Source organism: Trichomycterus rosablanca, chromosome 17 (assembly GCF_030014385.1).
Source record: "Trichomycterus rosablanca isolate fTriRos1 chromosome 17, fTriRos1.hap1, whole genome shotgun sequence".
Classification (NCBI taxonomy): domain Eukaryota; kingdom Metazoa; phylum Chordata; class Actinopteri; order Siluriformes; family Trichomycteridae; genus Trichomycterus; species Trichomycterus rosablanca.
The window spans coordinates 9986281-9999303 of record NC_086004.1 but is presented as its reverse complement, the minus strand read 5'-3'; the positions used below and the strand labels follow the sequence as shown (position 1 = coordinate 9999303).

Below are 13023 nucleotides of genomic sequence, written 5' to 3'. Positions count from 1 at the left end.
GATTTAGTGTTTCAGCTTTTATTTTGTCTCATTCTTCCTGCAAACACATCTTAAGATGTGTAACAGTACGGGGTCATTCTCCACACATTCTCTATTGGGGACAGGTCAGTACTGCAGGCATGAACGTCCCTGGAAAAGATGACGTCTTGAAGGCAGCATATGTTGCTCTAAGATCTCGATGCACTTTTGTGCATTAATGCTGCCATCACAGAAGTGTAAATGACCTTTGCCAAGGGCACTGAACCACCCCCATACCATGACAGACCCTGGCTTTTGGACTTGTTGCTGATAACAGTCTGGATGGTCCTTTTCATCTTTGGTCTGGAGCACACGGCATCTATTTTTTCCACAAAAGACCTGGAATTCTGATTCATCTGACCACAATACATGTTTCCACTGTGTGATGGTCCATCCTAGATGCCTGCGAGCCCAGAGAAGTCGACGCCGCTTCTGGACATGGTTAACATAAGGCTTCTTTTTTGCACAGTAAAGTTTTAAGTGGAATTTGTGCATGTAACTCTGTATTGTAGTGCTTGATAAAGGTTTGCCAAAGTAATCCCTCACCCATGTGGTTATATCATCTATTGTTGAGTGGCGGTTCTTGATGCAGTGCCGTCTGAGGGATTGAAGATCATGTGCATTCAGCTTAAGCTTGCGCCCTTGGCCTTTACACACTGAAATTCCTCCCGATTCCTTGAATGGTATAATGATATTTTGTACTGTAGAGGGAGAAATATGCAAATCCCTTTCAATCTTTCTTTGAGGTACATTGTTTTTACATTGTTTCAATAATTTAATGCATTAGTTGACAAACTGGAGATCCTCTGATCATCTTTGCTCATCAAAGACTCAGCCTTTCCTGGATGCTGCTTTTGTACCAAACGATCACCTATTTAAAATTGCATCATTATTTAGTTTTTTCACCTCAATACTAGCCCTGAATTGCCCTGTCCCAACTTTTTTTGGAATGTGTTGCAGACCTGAAATGCAGGAATGGAGGTACAGTGTATCACAAAAGTGAGTACACCCCTAACATTTCTGCAAATATTTCATTATATCTTTTCATGGGACAACACTATAGAAATAAAACTTGGATATAACTTAGAGTAGTCAGTGTACAACTTGTATAGCAGTGTAGATTTACTGTCTTCTGAAAATAACTCAACACACAGCCATTAATGTCTAAATGGCTGGCAACATAAGTGAGTACACCCCACAGTGAACATGTCCAAATTGTGCCCAAAGTGTCAATATTTTGTGTGACCACCATTATTATCCAGCACTGCCTTAACCCTCCTGGGCATGGAATTCACCAGAGCTGCACAGGTTGCTACTGGAATCCTCTTCCACTCCTCCATGATGACATCACGGAGCTGGTGGATGTTAGACACCTTGAACTCCTCCACCTTCCACTTGAGGATGCGCCACAGGTGCTCAATTGGGTTTAGTCCATCACCTTTACCTTCAGCTTCCTCAGCAAGGCAGTTGTCATCTTGGAGGTTGTGTTTGGGGTCGTTATCCTGTTGGAAAACTGCCATGAGGCCCAGTTTTCGAAGGGAGGGGATCATGCTCTGTTTCAGAATGTCACAGTACATGTTGGAATTCATGTTTCCCTCAATGAACTGCAGCTCCCCAGTGCCAGCAACACTCATGCAGCCCAAGACCATGATGCTACCACCACCATGCTTGACTGTAGGCAAGATACAGTTGTCTTGGTACTTCTCACCAGGGCGCCGCCACACATGCTGGACACCATCTGAGCCAAACAAGTTTATCTTGTCAGACCACAGGGCATTCCAGTAATCCATGTTCTTGGACTGCTTCAGCAAACTGTTTGCGGGCTTTCTTGTGCGTCAGCTTCCTTCTGGGATGACGACCATGCAGACCGAGTTGATGCAGTGTGCGGCGTATGGTCTGAGCACTGACAGGCTGACCTCCCATGTCTTCAACCTCTGCAGCAATGCTGGCAGCACTCATGTGTCTATTTTTTAAAGCCAACCTCTGGATATGACGCCGAACACGTGGACTCAACTTCTTTGGTCGACCCTGGCGAAGCCTGTTCCGAGTGGAACCTGTCCTGGAAAACCGCTGTATGACCTTGGCCACCATGCTGTAGCTCAGTTTCAGGGTGTTAGCAATCTTCTTATAGCCCAGGCCATCTTTGTGGAAAGCAACAATTCTATTTCTCACATCCTCAGAGAGTTCTTTGCCATGAGGTGCCATGTTGAATATCCAGTGGCCAGTATGAGAGAATTGTACCCAAAACACCAAATTTAACAGCCCTGCTCCCCATTTACACCTGGGACCTTGACACATGACACCAGGGAGGGACAACGACACATTTGGGCACAATTTGGACATGTTCACTGTGGGGTGTACTCACTTATGTTGCCAGCTATTTAGACATTAATGGCTGTGTGTTGAGTTATTTTCAGAAGACAGTAAATCTACACTGCTATACAAGCTGTACACTGACTACTCTAAGTTATATCCAAGTTTCATGTCTATAGTGTTGTCCCATGAAAAGATATAATGAAATATTTACAGAAATGTGAGGGGTGTACTCACTTTTGTGATACACTGTATATTAATAAATGAAATAAAGTTGAGCAGATAAAACATGAAATATCTTGGTTTCAAACTCTCTGCAATCAAATAAAGTCCAAATAAATGTAAGGAACGCTGCATTTTTTTATTTAATTTGCATTTTCCATACTGTCCCAACTTTTTCTAATTTGGGGTTGTATATAAAAAGTTATCTAAAATAGATAAAAAAAACTAATTACCTATGTGACCATTTAACATGCATGTAATTATTAACTGTAATTGCATAATTACAGGAATTAACATCTGTGTCTAAATGCACTTTTGAGTAAACAGACAAACCCCCATCCTCATACACACACTTCAAATCTTGTAGAAGGCTTTAAAGTCTTTCCAGAGGACTGGAAGCTGCTTGTGGTTTTGGCATGGGATCTCTAATCACCTCATGGTCAGGTGTCTACAGTATAATGTCAGCATAGTAAACTTTTGGCCTCATTATGTATCCCAATTGGATAAATTTCTTGATCTTTGCTACTTTTTATTACACAAAATGGAATAAATCTTCATATTTTGCAACTTTTGTAACTCATGAATACATTTCCTAGAAAACACAGCTTCAGAACAAAATGATAATATGGTACCTGCTGGTTATAAAAACAATTCTTCATGCACGGATTATAGAGCAGAATAATTTAAGAGAGATGCCTGGTGTTTGTGACATTAGCAGAGGCATAACATTGAATGAATATTCCTGATTAGTGGGTGTCTAGCATTAAAATGTAATATTGTTTGTTTTCTGTGGGTCTGTGACTGCAGTTTTTATATTAGTGATTCTTTCATAACTCGGAGGTGTTTATGTTCTCGTATATCTTGTTGACTTTTAATCAAGTGCTAACACAACCAGTAAACACAATATCATCATCGCTGGTATAGAAATTATACTTGCACAGTATCCAGACTGCTGCAAGGATTCATCAAACACTAAATAATTTGCAGTTGCTTTCAGACAGGTGTAGTCAAACCTCAAATCAGGTTTAATGTGGTATTGTTTACAAAGATCACTGCAACAGACAAGCTTCGAAAGTGTAAAGGCTGATATAGCTACAGCTGGATCAGTGGGAAAACTCAATATTAATGCCTACGAGTTTGCATTTGGATGTCTGGCAATTTTATGGTCAGTTGTCTACATACTTTTGGCTATTTATTGTATATCTACATAAAGGCATCCTTTTTAACGCACTTGTATATTTGCTTATTAATATGAGAGGCCGTGTAGGCCATAATTCTGAGTTGAATTCTCTCACACACACTATCATACTTTCTCACACATACCATCATTCTCTCTCACACATACCATCATTCTCTCTCACACACACCATCATACTCTCACACATACCATCATTCTCTCTCACACACACCATCATACTCTCTCACACACACTATCATACTCTCTCACACACACCATCATACTCTCTCACACACACTATCATACTCTCTTACACACACCATCATACTCTCTTACACACACTGTCATACTCTCTCTCACACACCATCTTACTCTCTCACACACACCATCATACTCTCTCACACACACCATCATACTCTCTCACACACACCATCATACTCTCTTACACACACCATCATACTCTCTCATACTCATCATTGTAGTATATGTGAAAGAGCATAGTAATCCATGTATGAGAGTATGATAGTGTGTAAGAGTGAGTATGACAGTGTGTGAGAGAGTATGATAGTGTGTGTGAGAGAATGATGGTATGTGTGAGAGAGTTTGATTGAAACGGAAACGAGTTTGATTGAAAAGGAAGTAATATTAAATTCTCAGTACCTGATTGGTAGAAGACGCGGGATTTCACACACGTCCCGCCTTCCTCATTATTACTGATAGGAGAGGATAGCGGACCGAGAGTGAATCAATGGAGCATCGGCCTGTTAACAACATTTTAAACTTTTCCACCGCTGCCACATCCATGTCAGAAATGTGGATTTAAACCCGACAGCCCGACAGGAATCTAAACGCGGCCGCGGAGGAAGAAATGCGGTGAAGCTTTATATCCGAATCATCAGTGATGCGAGCTCCATATCAGCCTCAACCTTAGAGAACAGAGGCTCCAGAGTCAGGGACAGGTGAGTTCACTAAACATGATTCAACTCATTTAGCTTCTGATAGATTCGGGTTTAGATTGGGATATTTTATAAATATTCGTCTTTGTAAGGGACCGTCTGCAAATTACACGTTTTAAACGTTTTAGTAATGCCAAACTAAGTAAGTGAGTTCTCATAAAGCACATTTATAAGAAACTCTGTCTTGGAAGCTTTCTTAAAGAACAATAAATAAAATTACTTTATCATTTTAATGGCTATAGTTACATTAATGTGTCAATACTGCTGCACATGGAACGCTACAGACTTACAGTCTAACATTTCAAAATCTGTCTCAGTGCTCATTCTAACTTGTACTGTTAAAGTTTGTTATATTTCTTTTATTACAGAAAAGTTATGTAATTCATTATAAGTTGAGACCAAGCTCTTTTCAGTAACTGTTCTCTAAATATTTGATTGTATTGGGTGAATTGCTATAGACTGGTTTTGAAACTAAATTAAATTTTTGTGTTTTCAGTATTGAACTTTTGATGGCATGTGGAAACAAACTGGTTTCACCAAAGTTGCACGAGGGCCAGAAACTAAATGGCTTCATGATTCACAATACATTTACATCAAAGGCAGTGTACAGTAGACCATTACACATTTACGGTAAGTTATTGAAAAATAATGTAAGCAGTATGTTTATATTGTATATTAATAATAATAAGTAATTTGTAGCCCCCCCCCCCCCCCCCCCCCCCAACATTTTCTAAATGCATTGTGTGTGTGTGTTTTTTTGTTTTTTGTCACCACAGATTTAGAGGACAGTGGTGTGGAGGTTGACACGACAACAGCATCTAGTGACCACACCAGTCATTGTATGACTACAAGGGCTAAGGATACCTTAATCCACCTGAGTGACAGATTATTTGCTGTTGAGACTGTTCTAAAATATTTGGTTTCTGCATGCAACAATAAATAAGAAAGATTTGTTTGCTTGGGACAAGATCTTTGTTAACCAGTCTAATAGTGATTTCCTGACCTGTCCATAACTTAATAATAAATATCTAAATATTATATTGGGTGTCCTCATTTTTTTACATTACTGCATTGTTTCATTTATCAGAAATACTTTATGAAGTTTTAATTACTATCACAAATAACTCTAATAACCATAACTAATTGGGAATTTGAACATTGTAAATTCTTTGGCCAGTTGCACGCCCGTGACGGAAGGCATGTCCATTTGGGTCAAGCACTTGCAGCGCATGCCAGTGCTGTTTTCTGATGTTGTAAGACTGTAGTCCTCCTAGCACGTACCTTTCATCTGCATTTGGGGTGGTTTGAAGAATCTTATTAACAATGTCAGCCAAAGCTGCATCAGACATTGCTGTATACTCTCTCTCACACACACACGTCAGTTAACCAATTTGAAGTTGCTGTCTGTGCCTGTATAATTTCCTCCCGATGATTCTAACGGAACCAAGCAACGAATTTCAAGAGACAAACCAAAGGTAATTTGTTTATGTAGTATATTGTACTGATGGCAACCAGGATGACCAGTTCTGATTGTTGGAGGTACTCTTGGAGTAAATATATCCCTGTGTGTAATTTCTACTGATCTTGAGTTTTCCTATGAATTTTTTAGGGAACAAAAACATGCATAAAGTGCCTCCAGTGCACCCAGACTTCATTGACTGTCACCTCCTTCTAACTGCTGGCTAATTAAAAGAAAGTAAAAAGTTGTCAGTGTTTATCCATTAAGCTCACAAAATAATATTTCCAGAATCATGCTGGTATGTCCCATGCTGTCAGTTTTCCTTTCAATGTTCTAAATGCATCTCATTGTGATGGACAAAAATAGTAAAACGTCCTTTTACTATTTATTTCCACAAACCAAAGTGACCTTGTAAAAAAAAAAAAAGGTAGAAAGTAAAAATATCATGGCTAGCTCAACAAAGCTAAACAAAAGTGTAAATTCATTGTTAAAAGGTCTGCTGCCAGATTGAAATGTTTTTTGTAGACCAATTTATGTGCAGGCTCTGTTCTTACAGCTGTATATCAATCAGGTAATCTGACTTCCTGTCCTCCTTCAAACACCTTGATGGTGTGCGAGAGAGTATGATGGTGTGTGTGAGAGAGTATGACAGTGTGTGTAAGAGAGTATGATGGTGTGTGTGAGAGAGTATGATAGTGTGTGAGAGAGAGTATGATGGTGTGTGTAAGAGAGTATGATAGTGTGTGTGAGAGAGTATGATAGTGTGTGAGAGAGAGTATGATGGTGTGTGTAAGAGAGTATGATAGTGTGTGTGAGAGAGTATGATGGTGTGTGTGAGAGAGTATGATGGTGTGTGTGAGAGAGTATGATAGTGTGTGTGAGAGAGTATGATGGTGTGTGTGAGAGAGAATGATGGTATGTGTGAGAGTATGATGGTGTGTGTGAGAGAGAATGATGGTATGTGTGAGAGAGTATGATAGTGTGTGTGAGAGAATTCAACTCAGAATTATGGCCTACACGGCCTCTCATATATTAATGTATGTCCTTTACTCAGCCTTGTGGTGGCAGTATGACTATATACACTGATCAGCCATAACATTAAAACCACCTCCTTGTTTCTACACACACTGTCCATTTTTTTCAGCTCCACTTACCATATAGAAGCACTTTGTAGTTCTACAATTACTGACTGTAGTCCATCTATTTCCCTACATACTGTATTTACCTGCTTTCACCCTGTTATTCAATGGTCAGGACCCCCACAGGATCACTACAGAGCAGGTATTATTTGGGTGGTGGATCATTCTCAGCACTGTAGTGACACTGACATGGTGGTGGTGTGTTAGTGTGTGTTGTGCTGGTATGAGTGTATCAGAAACAGCAGCGCTGAAGTACTGTGTCCACTCACTGTCCACTTTATTAGACACTCCTACCTAGTTGGTCCACCTTGTGGATGTAAAGTCAGAGACGATCGCTCATCTATTGCTGCTGTTTGAGTTGGTCATCTTCTAGTCCTTCATCAGTGGTCACAGGATGCTGCCCACAGGGCACTCTTGGCTGGATGTTTTTGGTTGGTGGACTATTCTCAGTCCAGCAGTGACAGTGAGGTGTTTAAAAACTCCATCAGCGCTGCTGTGTCTTATCCACTCATACCAGCACAACACACTAACACACCACCACCATGTCAGTGTCATTGCAGTGCTGAGAATGATCCACCATATAAATAATACCTACTCTGTAGTGGTCCTGTGGGGGTTCTGACCATTGACAAACAGCATGAAAGAGGGCTAACAAAGCATGCAGAGAAACAGATGGACTGCAGTCAGTAATTGTAGAAATACAATTGTGATTCTATATAATAATCATAATAATTAATTAATAATAATAATTTAAAAAACAAATGACATCACTTTTCTACAGTCACCTTCCAATGCATTTTATCTTTTTAATATCATCAGCAAAAAATGTTTTTGGTTAGACATAAAAATATTCTTCTCCTTAAAGCTTCTTTGAACGTCCAAAAAGGTGGAAATCAGATGCCGTTAAATCTAGACTAGAAGCTCTCTCTGTCTCTCAGACACGACTGATTACAACTCCTCCCACCCTCGTTTATAACCAAAATATAAAGTGCGGAAACTTTTTGAAGATCCCTTGTATATACTCTTTTTTTTTTTTAAATGATAATTATCTTAACTTTGGGTTTACCTCAAAAAAAGAGAAGTGGCAAATCAGAGGCAAAGGCAAACCAAGATGCGAAAGCAATGCCTCTGCAGGACACGGTTCGTAAACTCTGCCACGTTGATTTAAATGAAGCCAGAACCCAGTCACTCTTAATCACTCCGATGGAAAATCAATAAACATTGTGCAGGGCTAAGCATCTCGGAGGGGAACCGTAATGTCATGTTGGATCGCCTGGCTGCTCTGTCGTTGAGTTTTAATAGGAGCGAGTCTTAATTGTGGCGAGCCACGAATAGAACAACGCATGGGGCCAAATGATTAATCAACCCTCTGGATGGGCTGGGACTACAGCCAGAGCCCTCAGAATCCGGTTTCTATGTTTATCTGTGTGGCCAGCAGATCCAGGTGACTTCTGCTCTCTGATTGAGCTGTCGTTTTCTTTGCCCTCCATACATTCTCATTCAACGTCACCGTCTGACCTTACAAATGCTTTTTTTCACTCAACGGGTCCAAAGTCCCACAGACGCAAATTATTGTGCTAATCCTTTAGTAAAGTTTTGAGGCTTATAACTGCAAAGGTGATGATACACTGATCAGCCATAACATTAAAACCACCTCCTTGTTTCTACACTCACTGTGTAGTGAGTGTAGAAATTCATTTTATCAGCTCCACTTACCATACAGAAACACTTTGTAGTTCTAAAATTACTGACTGTAGTCCATCTGTTTCTCTGCTTGCTTTGTTAGCCCCCTTTCACCCTGTTCTTCAATAGTCAGGACTCTCCCAGGACCACTACAGAGCAGGTATTATTTGGATGGTGGATGACTCTCAGCCCTGCATTTACACTGACATGGTGGTGGTGTGTTAGTGTGTGTTGTGCTGGTATAAGTGGATAAGACACAGCACTGCTGATGGAGTTTTTAAACACCTTACTGTCACTGCTGGACTGAGAATAGTCCAACAAACAAATATATCCAGCCAACAGCGCCCCGTGGGCAGCGTCCTGTGACCACCGATGAAGGTCTAGAAGATGACCAACTCAAACAGCAGCAATAGATGAGCAATCGTCTCTGACTTTACATTTACAAGGTGGACCAACTAGGTAGGAGTGTCTAATAGAGTGGACAGTGAGTGGACACAGTATTTAAAAACTCCAGCAGTGCTGCTGTGTCTGATCCACTCATACCAGCACAACACACACTAATTCACCACCACCATGTCATTGTCACTGCAGTGCTGATAATCATCCATCACCCAAATAATACCTGCTCTGTGGTGGTCCTCTGGGGGTCCTGACCATTTGAATAACAGGATAAAAGCAGGCTAAAAAAGTATGTAGAGAAACACATGTACTACAGTCAGTAATTGAAAAACTACAAAGTGCTTCTATATGGAAAGTGGAGCTGATAAAATGGACAGTGTGTGTAGAAACAAGGAGGTGGTTTTAATGTTATGGCTGATCAGTGTATATACCGCAATAATCCCAATGGTTTTAGAATGAGTTATCCAAAAAGCTCATCAGGTGGCTAGATCCCTTTGGTCATATATATTTTTAAATGATGGCTTATTTAAAGAATTACAATAGCAGACTATCTTATCTTGGATTTGTTCTTAGAAAAAAAGAGAAGTGGGAGTAGTTCCCACAAATTATAATGCTCTCCAGAGCATGTACACTTCATTTGAGGGACTAGAAAATGGATGGATTATAATGATGTGCCTGACTGAATTCTAATTCTGATTTCATTTAGAAGCAAAGCACCAAGTGGGCCAATAATTGTAAATTAAATCTGGCTAGTCTTTTGTGTCAGGACTTCACAATGTCACTTGTACTCAGACTATATGCTGTATGCTTTAGTGACAAGAGTTCTTATTAAAATTCATCCTTAAAAGAACAAGAAACTTAAATCTTGGGGAGGAGTGAAAAATAAAATGTTATAGCTTTTTAATACTGTAAAACTTCTTGAATTACTTGGATTTCTCTTTTAATTTTTTGGTATTTTACCTTTTTGCATTGTTTTCATTTGTATATACTTAAAAAACAGCATAACACACACACTATGACCAAAGTGTTTGGACACCTGACCAGTAATTTAAAAGGGTGCCTTAATACTAGTATTAAACCTGATATTGGCCCAAATCACTGGATCGGATATCAGAAGGAAAAAAACGTGTAATCTGATCTGATACTGTTGCTTAATGTAAATAACACTTAATGTAAATAAGGCCATTCAGAAATTAAAACACACTGATCTGCTTAAACAGCATTTTAAAAAATCATCTACTACTGCCACATATACAAACGCTGTTTTACGGCGTGTCGTTTAAAGTGTCTACAATTGGAAGATGTGGATGTCAAACAATGATCAAACGAGATGAAGCAATTAGAATTGACGCAGAGTTCGGTTGAGATTTTCCGTTAAAGTTCTGTCACGTTTTTAGATTATTAAAAACTAGGGCTGTCGAAGTTACCGCGATAATAACGCATTAACACGATCTCAATTTAACGCGATAAAAAAAAATAGTGCCATTAACGCAAATTCTATACAAGTAAAATTTACCTATACAGGCAGTAAGTGCCATGTAGAATTACATCACGAAGACCCGCATTGTTATGTTTTGTACTTAACCACGAAATACAAATGACACTAGTTATGTGGAGAACAAGTTGTCTTTATTGCTTTATCCACAACTTGGAACATCACACTTAAATATAACACGCCGTTACCCGCTGGTCACCTGATACACATATCAGCTCAGTGACGTACAACACAGTGGTAACGTGATACGCAGAAAATGATATATATCACATGCATGATAATAATAAGCTTTTTTCTCTCTTAATTTTCCCTGACAAGTGAAAAACCAAAATATAGCAACATTAACATTATGAGGAAGAATTTCAAAGATATTCCTTTGCAATTGTTACGACGAATCTTTTTTGTCGAGAGGCTCTGAAGAAGCAGTCGGAGAATCCAGAAAGTACTCTTCAAAAACACTTTATTAAGTGTAAGAAATGATCTGTGAATATATGTCAGAGCTAAGCCGATCGGCGTTCCTTTTCTCCTGCAATCAAGATGATCGCCAGCCAAAAAGACTCCGTGCGTCTGAGCGCATGGTTTTTTAAACTAATCTAGGCTCCTCCTCCTTCACTGCTGGTGGAGCCAATGAAATGTGCTAAAAAGCCCAGGCTCCGCCTCCCCCCCCTCGGAGGGACCATACCAAGAGATCATGGTAGGCGCCATTTTGAACAAAGGGCCACGTGGGAAAATGCCGTAAAACTTCCCATATTGAATTTACGTTTTTTATGTTCCGAAAAACCTAACACAATACTTTATCATTTCAATTATATGATACAGACTGACCAACACTATTAAGCCAAATCAGCATTGAAAATTGACTTTACTTTTAATAGCGTTCTACAATGCTGGTGCTTCTTAAAACTGAATATTTTCTTTTAAACAGAAGTGTTATTTAAATGCTATTAAATTGTTTTCCAACAAAATCCGCCCAATTTGACGGATAACCGCCCAATCTGGCAACACTGGAACGCGTTATTATTATCGCGTTAACTTCGACAGCCCTAATAAAAACGTATTCTGATATCCAGTTAGCAGCGTAGGGTTTATATAGCAGCAGGTAGAATAAGGTGAGAATAAGGTGCAAAAGCAATGCAATATTGTGCAAAGATGCAAGTAATATAGTCACTAGTATGAGTTGTCAGAACCCAGGGAACAAGACTGTGTTGATTGTGAATGAGTTTTTGTGTATGTTAGTGTATGTACACCGATCAGCCATAACATTAAAACCACCTCCTTTAAAAAAAAATGCGATTAACTATATGAAATTCTGAGATTAATCGTGATTAAAATTTTTAATCGTTTTACAGCCCTATTAAAAACCAAAGCATGCTTATTAAAAAAACATGTGTGCCTAAATGGGAAACGGTGTAGTTTGTTTTATTTCATAACACTAATGGATTAACTTTTGTTGAGGATGTGAGAGATCCCCACACATCGGGACAAGATAGATAGATTTGTTTATTTTTTATCATTTAATTGTTTCATTTTTATTGTTTATAAATAATATTTTTTTTTATTATTTATATTATATTTTTTTGCTGCCTCTTCAAGGTGTAAACTTGAGAGTTGACAGATCCAGAATTTTATATTGAAATTATAATTTATTTATTAAATACAGATAAAGTTGCACTTTAAATTTTATTTTAAATGTTTGTACGGTGTTGTTAAACAAGAGAAAATAGCTAGTTTAACTATGGTGCATTGAGACATGTATTATTACTGCTTAGTTGTTTGAGAGGAGAAATGACGGTATCGAATTGGTATCGGTATTAGCAGATACTCAATTTGCAATCGGTATCGTATCGAACATAAAAAAATGGTATCGAGCCAGCCCTACTTAATACTAGTGAATATAGTGAATATATGTGGCATGATTTTGAAATGGCATGTCCATGGTCAGGCATCCTCACACTTCTGGTCACAAAGTGTATGTAAATATTGTGAGTAAATGTGTGATGGTGAGCTTTATTGCCTCAGGGAGTAAGGGACTGCAAAAAGTTTGGGAGCCACTGGTCCATGCAAAAGTTCATCCCTGGTGATGAATTTAATATTGTTTGAGAAGTTACTCTGTTTAAGACGGAACCGAATCAACAGGTTTTTTTTTTAAAGCAAGGATGTGA

General features: G+C 38.9%; 1 long non-coding RNA gene across 1 annotated transcript; it reads left to right on the top strand.

Moving 5' to 3' along the window:
* Nucleotides 1-4314: 4314 nt before the first annotated feature.
* LOC134331789 (uncharacterized) lies at nucleotides 4315-5686 on the top strand. The gene is made up of 3 exons (XR_010015172.1): nucleotides 4315-4689; nucleotides 5183-5316; nucleotides 5463-5686. It is a non-coding gene; the product is annotated as an uncharacterized LOC134331789 (long non-coding RNA).
* Nucleotides 5687-13023: the final 7337 nt, after the last annotated feature.